Here is a 17,363-nt window from a genome sequence, read left to right on the forward strand (position 1 = left end):
CCTGTGGTTGCAGATGCAACTGGGGCTTGTTCGTTGCAGCTTAGAACAGATGGAACCAGTACAGGCAAAAAGCAACCTCTTATATAAGCTCAATGAATTTAAACTTGTCTCATGTTGTCCAAGGGTAATTTGGAATAGATTCAGATAGTTCCAAACCACAGTATTTGGACTGTAGGATGATATTGTCTGGTAATGATTTAAATTTGATAACAAGCCAGAAATCCAACTTTTTTTTTATACCTCTCTTTCCCCAAATTGATGTAGAGAGCTACGAATTTATCATACACTAAAATCATTTTATATTGCTATCCTACCATTTTACAGATATATCATATTTTCAAGAAAAAGAAAAACTAATTTCATGTTCACATTTTCCATTTGTAAAACCCATAACAAATATTTAACTTTCTGATGGTTAACTTTCTACAAGCTTGTTTCAGTTAGTAGAAAGAAATGTGACTCTATCTGTGGCTCACAAGAGCCCCATGCGTGGCACAACACAATTTTGGAAAGACACAGATGGAAAGCGTTTATTCTCAGTGTGAAAAGCTATAATTTATTCCTTGGTAAATAAATAAATTAAAGACCATTCACATTTGGATTTGACCAGAAACAAATGTGAAGGGCCTTCTCTAGCATATGATAGCAGCTTTAGCATCCCTTTATGTAAACAAAACTTGAGCTTGCTATTGGCATTAGTATTTGCTGAATAATAAACAGTAGAAAGTCTCCATCCCTGCTATTAGCCATTGGGAACCTGTGACAATCCATTAAATATGCTAGATCCATGTGCCATGGCTCTGATAAAACAATTACTATGATATTCACACTAAGAGAAATAAGAAATGATAAGGCTTTTTATTCTGAATGCCATCATGAAAAATGGATATAGGAATTGATGAATATGAGTTCTCCGACTTTACTATGAGAAATAATAATTCTACAGTCCCTTTACCCATTTCTCACAGAACTTGGCTTGAAATCTCCACAATACCTTGGTCATTTCTGAATAAATAACAATACATTGTTCCCTTGAAGTATAATGCCACAAACTGGGTGTGTGGGTTCCAGTCTGTAGTTCCATGTAGTCTAGAGGCAGAAATGGAAGGATCACTTGAGCCTGGGAGTTCACACCATCCTGGGTAACAAAAACAAAATAATCCCATCTCAAACAAATAAATAAAGAGATATAATGCCCCACATTAAGCATTAAGGTTTGAGCATGGTTTGACCATTGCAGAATACTGGTTCTAATACCAACCTTCTCCTATATTTTCTTTTTTAACCAATGAAACAATATCATCATCACCATTAACACAACAAAATTATCATCATCATCATCATCATCATCATCATCATCTAAAAGGGGAGAGACACATACTACCAATAATGTGAACTTTCCAGACTATGATCTCTACCTGAGATAAGGATGATGCCTCATTAAACTACTTCCTCAGCATCTATTTTCTGCCTCACAGACAATCTGTGCTCAATAAATATTTTTTGAGAAATTTTCTTGTAGAATATTAGCTTTGGCTCAAACTCATTATCAAAACTGTCTAGAAAAAAAGAGTCATATTAGATCAGTTAGAAGGTGATCCATGGAGAAACAACTTTTGCAAGACAGTGGTAAGCTGAAAGCTGAGGAATTATTAAAAACACCTGTGCACAGATTCTTACGTCTTCTCATGGGAATACGTGGCCTTACTCATGCTGAAATTAGTACAAGAACCAGGAAAATCCAATGTTTGAAAACATTTGCAGAAGTAGACACACTTGAATTAACAGTATAAAATGATCCAAATGATGAGCAGAAGTGAACACCTTAGATCTGGCAGTTATAAGTTACTGACACTGTTTTTGTTCTGTTAGGTAAGGGCAGCCCAGCTGATATTTGAATCATTAGTTCTTGCCCTGTGTAAACTTGTTCCTGCCAATAACAATTTACAGCATTTCCCAATTTAGTTATAAATGTCATTTAAACTTCTCTGTGTGTGTGTGTTTGTGCACGTGCAAACACACACACACATACAAAAAAATCCTGTGTAAGATAGAAAACAGAAGAAACTGGTCACAAACCAGCTAAATCTGTAAGAATAAGGATACAACATAAATAAACTTAGGGGGGAAAATTCCTCCCTCTACAACTTAGGACACACATAGGACTCCCATAAGTTGATATTTTTCACTTAAGAATATATTATTAAAATTTTTAAATAAAAAGGGGAACAAATGTACAGATGGGGTCAATATTCATAAACCAAGAAATCTCACTCCCAGAATATCAGCACAATCCTAAATGACTTTAAGGTATTATTAAAATGTTTAAACAAATTAACAATAACAGGAGAAAGATTAATATATTAAATTTAGACACTAATAGGTTAAATGTATGTGCACATACAGAACATATATATATGTAATATATGCATAATATAGATGGAGATAGAGATGCATAGTCTGCATAGAGATGCAAATCATATTAGAAAAACCAATTAATAGAAAGAAACAGATGAAAATAAGCTATAAATAAAAATTCGGGAAAAACATAGCATGAGGTAATAGAATTATAATCAAACACATCAACAATTACAGTCTGTAAAAAGCAACTAAACTTACTAAAGTGTCGATTCTGAGATTGGGCTACCTACAATATTTCTACATTTTACCAAAGACAAGTATAAAACACAATGACATAGATATGTTAACATAAAATGGTAAGGAACATAAGACCAGAATTTTTTTTTTTCCAAAATGATGCTTTCATTGAGATTAATAAGAGACAAAAAGGATTACTAGGGAAAAATATGATACCATTATTGTTAAAATAAATAATGGTCTAAAAACTTATAACAATCATAAATGTATCTAAAAATATATCCTCAAATTCTTTAAAGTCAAAATCTAACAAAATAACAGAAGAAATCAACAGATCCTAAACTAATTTGAAATAGCAATATCAAAATCACATTGATAATTATAGAGCCTTTTAGACCCCCATATAGAAAGACATTGGAAGTTTTTAGCAAAGTAGTGATTTGGTCTTAATTGAATTTTAGGATTTATGACTGCAGTATTGAAAAGAAATTATAGAATTGAAGAATCAAAAATACAGATGAACAGCATTTCCTGATGAACATTAGGTTAAAAACAATGGGAACAAAATTAGTGCAACAACTCAGAGGAAAAACTAATCACAAATGAGATAATCCACTTGACAGGAATTATATAGGTACATATGGTGCATCAAAATACAAGTTCTATGCAGAAGAAAATAGTAGTCCTGCTCAAGAGCTGGTGAATAAGTAGAAATGCAAATCTTTTTTTTTTTTTTCAAAAAATCTATTTTCATGTTTGGGGAAAACAAATTCAAGAAAAATGGAATAAAGCCAAGAAACCACATCATTATTGTCGCTGAGATTGGCCAAGTAGCCTGATAGTTTCTCTCCCCATCCTCTTTGAAATGGATTGCTATATGATATTGGCTTCTTTGGGGTCTTAGATATCACAAGGGCTTCAAATGAAAACAAATGACTCACTGTTTACTTACCAACATGGAGTTAATTTATCATGGGGAAGGTCAGTTAAGGTAATTTATCACCTTTTACCGTGTATTGTGCTCACATTCCAAGTTCTCCAAAGAAAACAGGAAAATCTACCATCTTGGAGATAAAAAAATTAAATGAATAAGAAAGCAGACAAAGGAGGTTCAGTAGGAGAGAAAATACCTTTTGTTTCATTGCTGAGTTTTATATGAAAGATTGGAATGGTATTTACTTAAAGTGAGCCACCTGGAGGCCCTGAGTGTATTTAACGACATTCTTCTAATTTTGAAACTCCTTGTTCTACTTTAGTTGTAAGATGATTAAAGTGTTAGCTAAGTTTAAAATCACTTAGTAACACTGACAATTTTTTTAAAATTGTAAAACAATGAAGAGAGTTTTTAAGCCAGCTTTTTGGTTTGCTTCCTCTTCATCCCCCATAAAAGAATATACACCCATACTTAGACTGTACAAGTTTTTGTTCCAAAGGTATTTTTCCCATTATCCTCAGAAAGTTTCCCTGTTGTGCATTGAAGTTAAAATCCTAACTCTCTTCATATTTCAAACCTTTCCTTGAGAAGTGCTTCAGAAGGAAAATGTAGTCATTTCGTATAATTTGGGATTGTTGATCTTGCCCTCAGCTATTCTATGCCACTGCATGCATCATGATGGCAAAATAGAACTCAGAATAATAGCATTAACCTAAGAATTCTATATGATTTTAAACCTTCTTGTATTTTCAACTGGAAAATATATCACAGCAAAAATGTGGCCAGTAAATTGTTGGTTGAATAACATGCCTCTGAAAAGAAAACAATGTAGATTTAAACTGATGGTTGTACAGAATAAAAGAAATGTTTGGATGTCCTTGGGGATTATTCACTTCAACAGAGTCTGTCATGCTCAATAAGTTCCAAAAGACAGTGTGGGAACATGTGAAATTAAAATTAGACTGTTGGAGAAATCTGAGGAGATAGGAAAATCAGAACATGCTATGCTCAACCCCAAGTGAAGGCATACACTAGCATTTTCATTATCAGTCACCTGATACCTGCTTCTCAGATTTCCCACTCCTTAACTGCAATTTCTTTTTTCAGAAATCAATAAACTAATAACTTTATGAATTATTTTAAGGTCAAATATTTGTAACCCAAGTATTAAGAACTATTCAATTTACAATGATTATAAACTAACACTTTAAATAATAATAGAAATAAGTTTCAGTTGAATTGCATTCATGTTTTTATATGATTATATATCAAAGGAATGTCCAAATTATGTTTAAAAATATGTATTTACATTTATGTATTCAATAATACTTTATTATGACTTTTTCAAATACAAAACTCTAAGGTTCTATGGTTATACAAAAATGTCTCACAATTATTACAAAAAATAAGGAATGTGTTCACATGACTAAAGATAGTAACATGGACACAGTTAAATTTGCCATAGAGGAGGTTGATATGGTGTTACAGGAGTTTGTTTCTCCCTTCAGTGGTTAATGAGTAACGAAAAACCAACCAAACAAGCAAAACACAACTTAAATACCTACCGCTATTCTGGGAATGATAAATAGAGAGAACAAGACCAAAAATAAATGGCTTCATATATTTATTTCAAATAATAATAAATGCAATCAACAGTTTCCAAGAGTGTTCTAGTAAGATAAAGGACTAGAATATAGTTTGGTATTTTATTTAGGAGAACCATGGAACTGGTGAATGACAGGAAACCACTATCTAGTTGGAGAAGAGAAATTGTTTTGGTTTACATTTCATAGGGACCATCCATTCAAAGCCTTATTCCTCCTATGAAATCACATTGATAGTGTTATTACCACATTTATCTCTTAACAGTCATGCAATTATTTTATAAAGAGTACTACTTTTGGGCTGGGGCTGGGGCTGAGCAGTAGAGCGCTCACCTAGCATGTGCGAGTCCCTGGACTCGATCCTCAGCACCATATAAAAATAAATAAATAAAGGTATTGTGTCCAACTACAATTAAAAAATAAATATTAAAAAAATTGTCCCACTTTTGTCATATAGGATAATTTCCTGTTTTATTTTTTTCTGATCCCACATACTGTTGTTCAAATATATTCCCAAATATCTAGATTACACAATTTCTAAAGATATGGAAAGGTTCATTCGTCTCCGACCAGACCATGTGTATGTGCCCTGTTTGTATTTTATGCATTTTTTTTCAAAAACATTTTAAAATGGAGTTGTGTGCATCTGGAGCATTCCAATGTACATGGCTAAACACTCTCTTTTTGGCAGCACTTCTATCCTCAGGCAGACACATCTATGCACTTCTCAAAAGGCTCTTGCCTCTTAGGACTCATGAAAAGGCAGCAAGATTCATGGCTATTTTTTCCTGCATAAATAATTCACATGAAAGAGATGCCAGGAAAGCTTCTATTATTAGAAGCAATTCCACATTCCAGAAAAGTTGCATTTACCACAATTTTAGTTCCCAATGTAACATATGCTCTGCCATTGTAATTCAGATACAACACCTTATGTCTATATGACATTGAAGGCTTTGCCTAGTTATTCTTCCCCAAAAGCTAATAAAGTAAACATTACAGTAATTATTATCCCTATTCTCTCCAGTAGAGCAATCCAAAACTTAGAATAACACAATCACAGATTAGGAGCTCTGAACTACTAGGTTTTTAATTCTTGGTCCAGTGTTACTTCTACTATATCATAAAGAATTTTCAATGATAAACTTAATACAGTAGAATAATAATTCCTTGCACTTAAATGCACATTGTACATGCATATAAACATTAGAGAATTTTCCACATAGAAAAATTGGTAAGAGGTATAGCAAATTTTTGAACATAGAAAATAATGCTAAAATTCTCAAATGCATATTCATGGATTCTGTTTATATTTTTATTGTAACAGGAAAATCACAAAGACACTCAGAACTATTTCTTGCACTGGTAAAATTTTATAAATCAAATTCCCTATTTTCTAGGATTTTTATAATCTTAATATGCTTAAACCTCTGTGTATTCCACATAGCATTTGTGCTATTTTTATATAATGTCTCATCTGATCTTTAAAATAACTGTATACATTAGGAAAATCTTTTTCTGTGGGTAATTTGGCATAGAAAGATTAAGTGACTAGCTCTTAGGCCAGTATTTTTACTATCTTTGAACTGGTTGAGATTTTCTAGTAGGTTGAGATTAGTATCTCACTTTTTTGTTGTTGTTGTTTTTTTAATTTGGCACTGAGGACTGAACATAGGGGAAATTTACCACTGAGTCATATCCCCAGTCCTTTATTTATTTATTTATTTTTCTTTTGGGACAGGGTCTCACTAAGTTGCTTAAAGCCTCACTAGTTGCTGAGACTCATCTCAAATTTGCCATTCTCCCACCTCGGCCCCCTGAGTTGCTGGGATTACTGGCCTGAGCCACTGGGCCAGGCTTAATCTCACTCTATTCAACACAGAAAATTTGATCTACACTTTGGAAAAGAATAAAGACAAAGAATGATTATTGACAAAGGGAAGCAACTCCAGGAAATTCTGAAAGTAAAATAAACTTCCTCAATGGTGGAACCTCCTTGATTAGGTTATATCTGCATACCAAAAGCATCAGTAATGCCAAGTTTCTGTCTCCATCATGGAAAGGAACTTCCTTGAGAAAGGGACTGCTTCTTATTCACCTATGTATCCTCCTAGAGTGCCATCTTAAATCTGGCAAATACAAGCACTCAACAAATCCTCAGTGGAACAAACAATAAATTAACTATATTTCTTTTATTTTTTTTAGTTTTAAATAATGAAAAATGTTCAAGTAAAGACATTGATCAACAAACTATCAAAATAGTCAAGATAGTTGATCTAGTAGACATACAACATTTTATCATTCTTAACCTTCATGTTTACAAAATAATTTAAATGAAGACTATTTTAACAAAGTGTTTATAAAGTGATTTTAAATTCTTTTATTGTAATACTTCTTGTCATTAAAATGTCCCCCAAATTCCTATACTCTATTGAGACTACTTTGATTCCTCAAAGAGGAGAAGTGAGGATTTCTGTGACTGTATATAAGAAAAATTAGTGGGAAATGACTGATTGTCCAACTGGGCTAGAGAAGGAAAGAGCATATGACATTAGCTTTCATAAATTACCTTTTTTCTTGCAGTTTCATACGATGTCAGACCCTCTTCCATTCATAATTGCCAAGTGACTTTTCCTCTTCAAATGACATGAGGATGGACAGTGTGAAGGTCTAGGCCTAACCACTTTCCCTCTAAGAACAGCTTTGGAGGATGAATGTGAAATGTGATCCACTACTGATCCCATTTGGATTAAAATGAAGATACACTGTGTGTTAAGAGTCAATCTTAAAGCTTAAAGGACAAATGCATCTGTGGTTTTCTTCCCAGGGCTTTCTTCCTAATTTATCACTGACAGCGGAGCCAATGTGGAGCCAATGTTGTAAGCACAGTGTGACAGTGGCAATTTACCAGTGACTGAGCTAGGTTTTGAACAATTGTTGAAAGTCTAGAGCAGGATTTTCTCAGAATGACAGTCACATTGAAATGTCTGCAGCACAAACTCTCCCGATCTTTAAATCCCAGCTTGTTAAATGACTGAGAGAAGATCTCTGCAGTTCTTTGAAGGACGTGAGAGGTGCTAATCAACTCATGGAGGATCTAGTGAGGCAAGAGTGTTGAAACAAGGACAAGGACATTTTTAAAATGCCAGCAGCCACTCAGGGCTCATGTGCCAAGACATCTGCTTGAGAGTGGCAAGAACAGTCCTGTTCTACATAGGCAGCTGCACAATTTTATGAAATCCACAATCTTTAGAAAGCATACACTGTGACTTTGCTGAAAACCAGGAAAATGTTAGTCCAATAAGCCCCCTCATCAGTTGTTCAAAGGATCTAAAAACTTGAAGAAAAATGTTGAAGTACAATGGTGGTACTGCTGACATGTGGTTGCTGAATGTTTTATGTACTGTTTCTAGCAGTAATAATTGAATGTGAAATGCATTTTATAAGTATCTCATAGAATCCATTTATCCCAAGTCAAAAGTTGAAAGAGAAAGATCTAAAGCTCTGTGAGAAGTATCAACTTCACAATAATTGTGTAAAGAAATAAGGCAGACCAGTGAAAATATTTCACATGTCTTAATATACCACAGCAAACAGAATCTCAACTGCCTAATTCTGAAACTATGTCTTATGGTGTGCAAAAGAGTAGTAACAAAGATGATTACAAACATGGCTTTTGGGGGAAAAATGTTTCCAAAGTGTTGAGACAATAATCCTAATTATGTCAGTTATCTTCAGTGATGACAGGCAAATTTATAGATGAATTAATAGGATTCAATATATGTCTTAAATGAGACTTTTTCACTACCTTCTGCAATATTATATTGTTTAAGAGTACAATGTTTAAGTGAATCCATGGTCAAAAAACAGAGGTATACTAGGAAGTATCTAGGCAATCTTTTGGAAAAAAATAGATCAGCAGCACTAATAGAGAATCAGCCAAATATCCATCACCCTCTTTGACTAACTGCCTTCTTCTCATTTCAATTGCTAATCTATTTGGGAACCGCCTTTCCTTCTGATGCTAGGAAGTCAGTTAATGTGTAGCTTTTATTTAGCATTTCCACATGTTCCCAAGGTCTTGTATTTCCCAGTTGGAATAGAAACCCAGATAGATAGACAGACTGACAGACTGGTGGACACACCCTTTCTATAGCCTTGGAAAGCAATTCAGAGCAGTGGTTACCAAGTGAAACTTAAGCATCTGGTGAATTGAGAAAAAAAAAAAAAGAGAGAAAAAAAAAGAAAGGAACAACAATATAGTGAATTTAAATAAAATTTACTCAATTTTTATAATTTGTAATTTTTCATTTTTTAAAATGTCTTTATATTTTTTTATATATATACAATTAAGGAAGGTAGCTATTTGATTATTTTTCTTTATCTTGAACTTTAAAATAAAATATTTAATACTATGCTACCTGACCCCCTCATTTTATTTTTGGTAATCTCTAAAAGACTTGAAATATCTGGTTTAACATTTCACATGGAAATGTGTTGCCTATTGAAAAATATTTAATTCAGAATATTTTGATAAATACAGCTTTTTGCTGCCCATGATGAATATATAAATTTATAGTAAGATAAATGCCCTAAACTGTGATTTTTTTTTATATCATAGTTTCTCACTCTATATCCATGGGTGGTGTTATCTCGCTATTTCCTTGTAATTCTTGCAAGCATCTGCCCATATTTTCATTCACTATTATTAAAATGTTTCTGTCCAAACTTCTGAATCTGTGATTTTCTTGCTTAACACAGCTAAGCATAAATAACAAAAGTCAAATATTTTAAAACAAAAGCATTCGAGATCAAGTTCTTGATCACTTACTAGTGATCACTTATTCGTGAAAGCTGGGGCTGAATTTGAACTGAGACAACCACTTCTATTCAGGGAAGTAGAAGAGAATTACCACTTCCATAAACCAGGGGCTTCTGGAGGTTTAGGTCCACCATGCACAGAAAGACATTTGTTCTTCATTGGGACCTGGAAGGCACAGAGATAACAACCAAGCTTCCATAACTGAAGTTAGAGTCTCATGAAGTAACTTATCTATATTGCAATGCACTCTCATCATTTTTATTTTATCATTTTTATAAGGAGAACATACTTGCCATATTCATCTCATGACCCATTATTAACATATAATGGCTTAGAGTTTGAAAAATTTTGCCATAATGCTTAGGTCACAGGGTTACTGTGGAATTCCATAGCAATGAAACTCAACACAACTGATATCGCTGAATCAATGTAAAATTAGAAACCTGTCCTTAAAAAGTAAATTTCTCATGTATTTAATCCATTCCTGAAGGCAAGAATTAGATATTTTTATCTTACCTTTCTTGTTTTCCCTTCATTTGACCTGATTTGCTTTATCTTAATACTCCTTGATTATTCTTTAGGGGAAAAAATCTTCTGAAGTAGGAAAAAAAAAAAAAACAGGAGAGGAAAGATAAATAAAAGTTTTCTCTTTTTAAAGTAAATTTTGAGTATCCTAGCTATCGCATTGATGACTCAAATATTGCCTCAAGTCTGAATTATAAGAACCTCTGCACAGATGTTCTTAAAAATCACTAATAAAATAAGAAAAATTGACTATTCCATGTTTATAGAATAATACAATTTTTCTGATTTTTTTTCAAATAAGTAAAAGGTAGGTAATTTTTTCAAGTGATTAAAGATTTTGGCTATAAATGAAATATATGTGTTCGTACATGTGTACACAGATGCAAACACCTTCACAGACACATTAACTATGGCAAAGATACAAGCTCAGGAATCCAAGAGAAGCAATTCAGGTCTGAATTTTAACCTAAGAGGTTAAAATCCACTTGGGTGATTATTTAAATCTTTCTTAATTTTTGTCTTCTGTAAGTGGCATGATTTTTACACCTTTCTCATAAGCTGTAGTCACAAATTAGGCAAAGAAAGTAAAAATCAAAGTGCTATTGAGTTGTCCGTTGTTACTATATGTTTCAGAGAAAGATCTATATAACTTTACTTCCTGCCTGGACAAAAAGATTAAAATTAGCCTTGTTGACCATTTCAATTGATTTCTATGCATGAATCTAATCTTATAATTCACTTAATGCATGTAAGTGAAGAAAAAGAGCCTCAAACAAGGAAATTATAGGAAAAAAAGATTAATACTGTACTTCAGATTAGAAGGGTATCAAATTCCTACTTATTTCCTGACATCTTTAGATATTTGAACTTGACTGTCAAATGATTGCTGCTAAGACAATCTTTCCTACTCTGAAGGACTTAATTTCAGCTTCTCTTGATTCCCTTAAATTAACAACCAAACTAAAATTTAGTCTGTGGACTATTCTGTAGACTAAACCATGCATTAAAAAACTACAAGCCACAAGTCAAACCTAGCCCACCTCCTGTCTATCTACGACCTGTAGGCTAAGAGCAGTTCTCACATTTCCAATCACTTAGAGGGAAACAAATGGAAAGAGGAAAAAATACTTTCAGTAAAAATTATATAAAATTCAAATTTCAGTACCCAAAAATAAAGTTTAATTTAAACACAGCAAAATTCATCTATGTATTGTCCATGACTGTTTCTAGGCTGCGAGAGCAGAGTTAGTTGTTGGAATAGAGATTACATGGTCCACAGAGCCTAGCATGAAATGTTTCTTATCTGATTTTCTACGGTTTTCCAGCCCTGGACTGCCCAGCACAAAGAAACACAAAGTAAGTGGTGCTTGTTAGCACATTAATTAATCAAATTTAGTTATTTTTACTATAGCAAAGATAATTCTTAACCATAACTAAGTTTTATATTTGGTATAAATAGAATGCACCATTCAACATAAACCACATAAACCTAGTTAATTATTTTAATAGTATAATAATAAAATAGAGAGTACATTGTTCTAAACTAAGGCATGTGGTGTGCTTCAAATCCTTGTAAAAAAGTCATTTAATTTTTTTTCAGTTATACACAACAGTAGAGTCTATTTTGACATATTATACATACATGAAATATATATTATTCTAATTAGGATCTCAGTCTTGTGGTTTTACATGATGTGTGGTTTCATTGTTTGTATTCATAATATGAACATAGGAAAGTCATGTCAGATTCATTCTACTGTCTTTCCTATCTTCTCTCCCTTTCCTTCATTCCCTTTTGTCTAACCCACTAAACTTCTATTCTACCCTTCCCGCCTTGTTTTGTGTTAGCATCCATATATTAGATAGAACATTCGACATTTGTTTTTATTTAAGATTAGCTTATTACACTTAGCATGATAATATTCATTTTTATTCATTCACCTGTATACTTTATAGCACACATGTTGGCAATAAAATTAGTTAGATATTTTATTATCATCATTATTTTTGGGTAATGAATGCCAACATAAAACACCACTGTTTTATTTTTATTTACTTGTCTTCTTTAAACTTTTTTAAAAAATTAAAATGTATTACTTTTATATGCTAATGGGTTTGAGTGTGATATTTCCATACATGCATGCAGCATGCATGATCAGATTTAACGACCATTTTTCTACCCCTGCTCCCTGTACCCTTCCTCATGCCTAGTAATTGCTACTCTAATTTCAGAAGAACTTTGTAAAGTTTCTACATATAAGAATGAACTTGTCTTTTTGTGTCTGGCTGATTTCACTTAACATAATATTCTCCCATTCCATACATTTTGCTGAAAATGACAAGATTTCATTCTTCTTGATGGTTGAATAATACTTCATTAGTATATATAACATATTTCCATTGTCCATTTATCTGTTGACAGGCACCTAGACTGATTCCACATCTTAGCTCTTATGAAAAGTGTTGCAATAAACATGGGCATGCATGTATCTCTTTGGTATGCTGATATAATTTCCTTTGGATATGTTCCCAATAGTGGGATAACTGGAACATATGGTCATTCTATTTTTAGTTTTTTGAGGAACCTCCATATTGTTCTCCATAGTGGCTTTAGTATTAGATTTTCATTCACAGTGTATGACTTTCCTTTTCTTCACATTGTCACCAGTATTGCTTATTATTTTTTATTATTATTTTGATAATAGCAATTCTAACTAGAGTAAGATAATATCTCATTATAGTTTTGAATCACATTTTCCTTATGGCTAACAATATTGAGCATTTTTTTCATATATTTATTGGCCATTTGTATATTTTATACCTTTATTTTATTTATTTATTTTTTATATGGTGCTGAGGATTGAATCTAGTGCCTCATACATGCTAGTCAAGTGCTGTAACACTGAGCCACAACACAGCAGCCATTTGTATTATTTTGAGAAATGTCTATTCAGATCACTTGTTCATTTTTAATTGGATCACATATTTTCTATTGTTAATGTTTTTCTTATAGCCTAGATATGAAACCCTTTATTGGAAAAATAGTTGCACATATTTTCTCCCATTCTATAGGTAGTCTCTTCACTCTTCTGACTGTCTCTTTTACTATGAAAAAGCTTTTCAGTTTGGCGTAATCCCATTTGTCAATTTTTGCTTTCGTTTCCTGGGCTATTGGGATTCTCTCTAGGAAATCATTGTCTATGTTCCAGTAGTTTCAGAATTTCAAGTCTTACACTAAAGTTACTGATCCATTTTGGTTGACTTTTGTAGAGAGTGAAAGAGGAGCTAAGCTTCAATTTTCTGCATGTGAATATGTAGTTTTCCCAGCATTTGTTATTGAGAAGATTGTCCTTTCTTCAATGTATATTTTTAGCACATTTGTCTAGATCATTTGGTTGTAAATGAATAATGAACAGGTTTATTTCTGGGGTCTCCAGTCAGTTCCATTTATCTGTGTGGCTATGTCAATACCATTCAATTTTGGTTACCATGACTCTGCAGTATGGTTTGAAATCTGATTTTGTGATGCTTCCAGTTTTATACTTTTGATTCAGTATTGCTTTGGTTATTTGTTGTCCTTGGGGATTTCATATGAATTTTAGTATTGTTTTCCTAGTTCTGTGAATAATGCTGTCGCAAGCCATCCATGGGCTATGTGTGTGAGCTATGCACATTGGAGCTATATGAGGCATTCCACACTGATTGGGCTGTGCAACATAAGTGTGCCTTTCCTCTCACTCTGCCTGTGATCCGACACAGCACCTGAGATGGGTGTGACTTGCCAAGATGTCAATCAATCTGCTGACCACAAGACATCACCAAGCAAGACTCCACCTTTGAAATATTTTCCCCTGCCTTATTTGGTTAAGAACATTCCATCAAATCTCCTTTGTGGGTCCCCTCCTATAAAGATAAAGAGATTCTGGGTGCATGCTCTCTTTTTTTTTCACAGCTGACCCTTAAGGTCGCAGAGAAGTCCTGCCCTCAACATGAAAACGACTTGTGTGTTGAGTGATTTCTTCGCCATTTTCTTATCTTAATGTTGCAGCCAGCTCTTTTGAACTCAGCTCATCTCATCAGTGCGGGCAGCTGACTAGATAATGTCATTCTTATTTTGATGGGAATTGCTTTGAATCTGTAGAACACGTTAGGTAATATGGCCATTTTTACAGTATAAATTCTCCTGATTTATGAACATGGAAGTTCTTTCTATTTGTGTGTGTGTGTGTGTGTGTGTGTCTTTTTCAAATTCCTTCATTAGTGTTATGTAATTTTCATTATTAGATTTCTTTGACATCCTTGGTTAAGTTTATCCTTAGGTAAATTTTTGTAGGTATTATGAATGGAATTTTTAAAATTATTTTTCTCATCAAATTTATTATTAGGAAACATGAAAAGTTACTAAATATTTTATATGTTTATTTTGTATTGTGCCACTTTACTGAATTCATTTATCACTTGTAATAGTCTTTTGGTGAATTCTTTAGTGTTTTCTATGTATAAAATCATGTCACCTGCAAAAAAGTATAATATGACTTCCTTGCTTCCTGTTTGTATTAGTTTTATATCTTTCTCTTGCCTAATTGCTTTGGCAAAAATTTCTAGTATTAAATGAGAGTGATAATAATTGGTACCTTATTTTGTCCATAATCTTAGAAGACATGCTTTCAGCTTTTTCCCATTCAGAATGGTGCTGGTTGTGGGTTTGTCAATGTAGTCTTTATTATGTTGAAGTATCATCCTTATAATTTGTTAGGGAAGGAAAGGATGTCAAATTTTATCAAATAGCAAGCATGTTTTTCTACAGGCTGTCAGTTCATCTTCGTAAGAAAAAAATTCAACATACACAAATTTAATGTTGATCAAGTGATATTTTATTAAATTCCCAGGACAATAAAAAACACTGATTTCAGCAAAAGATAAGCACTATCATTTTAAATGGTAAGAGGACTCTACTTACAAATTTAACAATGCTTACTAAATAGAAAATAGCAGATAATAGCCTCTTACTTATTATACACAGGCAAGTACTTGAGCAAAACAGTTAAATCACCAGCAAGAGTGAGGAGTATAAATGGACTTATGAGTCAAAAGAAAACATTAAACAGGAACATTCAGAATTTATTTTGTCTAAATCTCAAGCACTTCACAATTTTATCAAGCAAAAATGGATTATCATTATCTTGATTTAACTTTCAAAACAGGCAAGAGGAAATTACACAAGTAAAAAGATTTAGTATTCTGTAAACTATAATATGCAATATTTGATCTTCATCATTTAGATTAGTCTTCTCTGATTAGGGGCTATGCCTGCATATCCCCCACCTCATTAATGCAATACACTGGAGTGTGACTAGAAAATATTATAAAAGTCCTATTTCTCATTTTTGGCTAACTTTTTTAAAAAGTAAATTAATATAATAATAATTTTTAGTAATTCAAAAGTAAGTTTACTTATAATAAGAGAATACTAAGAGCACATTTTATTTAAAGGTGTATATAACTAAAAATAACTGAAAATCATTGGTCAAAGTACTCTTGTTTGGTACTGAAGTATTATCAATTGCAATAATTTAAAGAATTTTGAATTAAGCTATGATGTTAAATCTTCTAGGAAATGTTTGGTTTCCATAACTAAAATCCAGAATGTGATTTCCAAAAATGGTTGCCCACTAAAAAGAAACAGGGATCCCTTGAAGCAAAGACTGGTATCAGGCCTTCAGTGGAAAACATGTATGATGAATCTGGTATAAAATGAGGAAACTGTTATGGCTGGATTGGAGATGTTCCCCAGAGCTCCTGTCAATGAAGGAATGTTCAGTGGTGACCATCCTAGTTTGAATGGACAGTCTAGATGGTAACTGTAGTCCGGGGGAGTGTGGATAGAAGATGTTGGTGGATGGGGACAAGCCCTGGAAGGGTGAATCTTCCCTATGACCCTTCCCCACCTCTCTGCTTCCTGGTTTCCATGTCCTAAACTGCTTCCCTTCCTAACCCCCTTCTGCCATGTGGTTCTGCCTCACCTTGGGCCCAGAGATATGAAGTTGGGTGACTGTGAACTGAACCTCTGACACTGTGAGTCAAAATAAAACTTTCCTCCTGACAAGTTGTTCTTGTCAGGTCTTTTGGTCACCATGATGCAAATCTAGGTAAAATAGAAGCTGTCAAAAATTATTAAAGGTACATTACAAGGAGACACAAGAGGCTGTCATTAGCCAAACATGGGACAATATTAACATCTATATGGAAAATAACTACAACAGACTGCCTTTTTAAATTTATATGTACTGATCACATTTGAAGAATGCTAGGAACCTAACTTATTTTTGAAAACTATTAAATAAAATAAAGTAATAAAATATTTATCCCATTTTTTGTAAAAAGAATAAATAAGAAGAAGAAGGAGGAGGAGGAGGAAATACTCAAGACAGGCCTGGGGATATAACTTAGAAATATTTACGTAGCATGCATTAGGCCCTGAATTCAATCCCAGCACTGCAAAAACAAACAGACAGACAAACAAACATACTCAAAGCAGATATAGAAAAAAATAAAGGGTAAGTGACATTGTGCAAATGAAGTTAAAAAATTAGCATTTTATTTTTTTCTAATCGTATAAGTTCTGCTTATGTTCTTAGTATGGAAATACTCAACCAAAAGTAATATAACATTATTTTCCCTAAGGAATTTAGACTTTCATGCCCTGACTGGTTGATATTGTAAAGATGAATGATTCTGTCATCTAATGTAAAACCTCTTAGAATCTATAGTTCAGATCAATCTTTTTAGATGGTTAAGGTGAAGAACTTTTAATAAAATTGTCTGTGTTTTCAGTGGCTAATCTGTAAGACCTGAAAAAATCCTTTTGAGCTGATAATGT

The sequence above is a fragment of the Marmota marmota genome, unplaced genomic scaffold (genome assembly GCF_001458135.2).
Source record: "Marmota marmota marmota unplaced genomic scaffold, marMar, whole genome shotgun sequence".
Classification (NCBI taxonomy): domain Eukaryota; kingdom Metazoa; phylum Chordata; class Mammalia; order Rodentia; family Sciuridae; genus Marmota; species Marmota marmota.